Source organism: Balaenoptera acutorostrata, chromosome 1, assembly GCF_949987535.1.
Source record: "Balaenoptera acutorostrata chromosome 1, mBalAcu1.1, whole genome shotgun sequence".
Taxonomy (NCBI): domain Eukaryota; kingdom Metazoa; phylum Chordata; class Mammalia; order Artiodactyla; family Balaenopteridae; genus Balaenoptera; species Balaenoptera acutorostrata.
In genome coordinates, this window is record NC_080064.1 from 74,510,722 (window position 1) to 74,515,007 (window position 4,286).

General features: G+C 40.3%; 1 pseudogene; it reads left to right on the plus strand.

Moving 5' to 3' along the window:
• Positions 1–2,897: 2,897 nt before the first annotated feature.
• Positions 2,898–3,471, plus strand: LOC102998674 (60S ribosomal protein L9-like; annotated as a pseudogene).
• The last annotated feature ends 815 nt before the right edge of the window (positions 3,472–4,286 follow it).

The following is a 4,286-nucleotide window of genomic DNA, read 5'->3' on the forward strand; positions in this document are numbered from 1 at the left end:
AATTCAACACCCATTTATGATAAAAACTCTCCAGAAAGTGGGCATAGAGGGAACCAACCTCAACATAATAAAGGCCATATATGAAAAACCCACAGGCAATATCATTCTCAATAGTGAAAAACTGAAACCATTTCCTCTAAGATCAGGAACAAGACAAGGTTGCCCACTCTCACCACTACTATTCAACATAGTTTTGGAAGTTTTAGCCATGGCAATCAGAGAAGAAAAAGAAATAAAAGGAATCCAAATCGGAAAAGAAGAAGTAAAGCTGTCACTGTTTGCAGAAGATATGATACTGTACATAGAGAATCCTAAAGATGCTACCAGTAAACTACTAGAGCTAATCAATGAATTTGGTAGAGTAGGAGGATACAAAATTAATGCACAGAAATCTCTTGCATTCCTATACACTAATGATGAAAAATCTGAAAGAGAAATTAAGGAAACAATCCCACTTACCACTGCAACAAAAAAGAATAAAATATCTAGGAATAAACCTACCTAAGGAGACAAAAGACCTGTATGCAGAAAACTATAAGACACTGATGAAAGAAATTAAAGATGATACAAACAGATGGAGAGATATACTATGTTCTTGGATGGGAAGAATCAATATTGTGAAAATGACTATACTACCCAAAGCAATCTACTGATTCAATGCAATCCCTATCAAACTACCAATGGCATTTTTCACAGAACTAGAACAAAAAAATTTCACAATTTGTATGGAAACACAAAAGACCCCAAATAGCCAAAGCAATCTTGAGAAAGAAAAACGGAGCTGGAGGAATCAGGATCCCTGACTTCAGACTATACTACAAAGCTACAGTAATGAAGACAGTACGGTACTGGCACAAAAACAGAAATATAGATCAATGGAACAGGATAGAAAGCTCAGAGATAAACCCACACACCTATGGTCACCTTATCTTTGATAAAGGAGGCAAGAGTATATAATGGAGAAAAGACAGCCTCATCAATAAGTGGTACTAGGAAAACTGGACAGCTACATGTAAAAGAATGCAATTAGAACACTCCCTAACACCATACACAAAAATAAACTCAAAATGGATTAAAGACCTAATAAGGCCAGACACTATCAAACTCTTAGAGGAAAACATAGGCAGAACACTCTATGACATAAATCACAGCAAGATCTTTTTTGACCCACCTCCTAGAGAAATGGAAATAAAAACAAAAATAAACAAATGGGACCTAACTTAAAACCTTTTGCACAGCAAAGGAAACCATAAAAAAGATGAAAAGACAACCCTCAGAATGGGAGAAAATATTTGCAAATGAAGCAACTGACAAAGGATTAATCTCCAAAATTTACAAGCAGCTCATGCAGCTCAATATCAAAAAAACAAACAACCCAATCCAAAAATGGGCAGAAGACCTAAATGACATTTCTCCAAAGAAGATACACAGATTGCCAACAAACACATGAAAGGATGCTCAACATCACTAATCATGAGAGAAATGCAAATCAAAACTACAATGAGGTATCACCTCACACCAGTCAGAATGGCCATCATCAAAAAATCTACAAACAATAAATGCTGGAGAGGGTGTGGAGAAAAAGGAACCCTCTTGCACTGTTGGTGGGAATGTAAATTGGTATAGCCACTATGGAGAACAGTATGGATGTTCCTTGAAAAACTAAAAATAGAACCACCATAAGACCCAGCAATCCCACTACTGGGCACATACTCTGAGAAAACCATAATTCAAAAAGATTCATGGGGCTTCCCTGGTGGCGCAGTGGTTGAGAGTCTGCCTGCTGGTGCAGGGGACACAGGTTCGAGCCCTGGTCTGGGAGGATTCCACATGCCGCGGAGCAAGTGGGCTCATGAGCCACAATTACTGAGCCTGCGCGTCTGGAGCCTGTGCTCCGCAACGGGAGAGGCCGCGATGGTGAGAGGCCCGCGCACCACGATGAAGAGTGGCCCCCACTTGCCACAACTAGAGAAGGCCCTCGCACAGAAGCGAAGACCCAACACAGCCATAAGTAAATAAATTAAAAAAAAAAAAAGATTCATGCACCACAATGTTCATTGCAGCTCTATTTACAATAGCCAGGACATGGAAGCAACCTAAGTGTCCATCGACGGTTGAAGGGATAAAGATGTGGCACATATATACAATGGAATATTACTCAGCCATAAAAAGAAATGAAATTGAGTTATTTGTAGTGAGGTGGATGGACCTAGAGTCTGTCATACAGAGTGAAGTAAGTCAGAAAGAGAAAAACAAATACTGTATGCTAACACATATATATGGAATCTAAAAAAAAAAAATGGTTCTGATGAACCTAGGGGCAGGACAGGAAATAAAGACATAGACGAAGAGAATGGACTTGAGGACATGGGGAGGGGGAATGGTAAGCTGGGACGAAGTGAAAGAGTAGCATTGACATATGTACACTACCAAATGTAAAATAGATAGCTAGTGGGAAGCAGCTACATAGCAGAGGGAGATCAGGTCAGTGCTTTGCGACCACCTAGAGGGGTGGGATAAGGAGGGTGGGAGGGAGACGCAAGAGGGAGGGGATATGGGGATATACTTATGCATATAGCTGATTCACCTTGTTATACAGCAGAAAATAACTCAATACTGTGAAGCAATTATACTCCAATAAAGATGTTTAAAAACAAAACAACAAAAAAAGACAATGTCAAGAGAATGAGAAGACAACCCAGAGACTGGGAGCATGTCTTGCAAAAGACACATCTGATAAAGGATGTTATCCAAAATATACAAAGAACTCTTAAAACCCAACAATAAGGAAATGAACAAACCAATAAAAAATGGGCCAAAGACCTAACGAGACTCACCAAATAAGATATACAGATGGCAAATAAACATATGAAGTCTTTGTCACGTCTACTGCAAGAATGAAGACCATTCTCAGCCATCAGGCTGTCCACATTCTAGAAAATATTGACATTACTCTGAAAGAACACACAGTTATTATGAAGGGCCCCAGAGGAATCCTGCAGAAGGATTTCAGTCACATCAAAGTAGAACTGTTTCCTTGGAAAGAAAAGAAGAGGCTCCAGGCTGACAAATGTTGGGGAAATAGAAAGGGACTGGTACCTCTAGCACTCTCTGTAGTCACGTACAGTGCATGACCAAGAGTGTCACCCTGGGCTTTCATCACAAGATGAGGCTGTGTATGCTCACTTCCCCGTCAATGCCGTTATTCAGGAGAATGAGTCTCTTGTTGAAATCCAAAATTTCTTGGGTGAAAAATAGATCCACAAAGTTTGGATGAGGCCAGGAGTTGCTTGCTCCGTAACTCAAGCCCAGAAAGATGCGTTAATTCTTGAAGGAAACAGCAGTGAACTTAAATCAAATTTAGCTGCTTTGTTTCAGCAAGCCACAACAGTTAAAAACAAGGATATCAGAAAATTTCTGGGTAGTATCTATGTCTCTGAAAAAGGAACAGCTCAGCAGGCTGCTGAATAAGTTTTAAGATGCCCAGCAATTGTGCATCGTCCACATGATCCAGCAGTTGTGCTCCTTGTTATTTACCCAAAGAAACTGAAAACTTATGTCCACACAAAAACCTGCATATGGATGTTTATGGCAGCTTTTCTCGTAACCGTCCAAACTTGGAAACAACCAAGATGCTGTTTCAGTAGGTGAATGGATAAATAAACTGAAGTACATCCAGACAATGGAATATTATTCAGCACTGAAAAGAAATGAGCTATCAAGCCATGAAAAGACACAGAGGAAACTTAAACGCATATCACTAAGTAAAAGACGCCAATCTGAGAAGGATACATACTCTATGATTCCAACTATATGACCTTCTGGAACAGAAAAACTATGGATATGGTACTTGCCAGGGGTTAGTGAAAAGAGAGGGATTAATAGGTGGATCACAGATGATCTTTAGGGCAGTGAAAACACTGTATGATACATGCATGCATTATACATTTGTCTGAACCTGTAGACCATACAACACCAAGAGGGAACCCTAATGGAAACTATGGACTTTGAGTGATTATGATGTGTCAATGCAGATTTACCAATTTCAACAAATGTAGCCCTCTGGTGGGAGATGTTGATGATGCAGGGAGGCTATGCATGTGTGGGGGAAGGAAGGTATATGGAAAATCTCTGTACCTCCCTCTCAATTTTGCTATGAACCCAAAACTACTCTAAAAAAAATAGTCTTTAAAGAAACCCAGGAGCCGGCTGAGGTCTCCCTGATACACTGAAGTGGGCCTCACAGCAGTGGGGCCAGCAGCCCACTGCAGCAGCGCCCCCTGGGG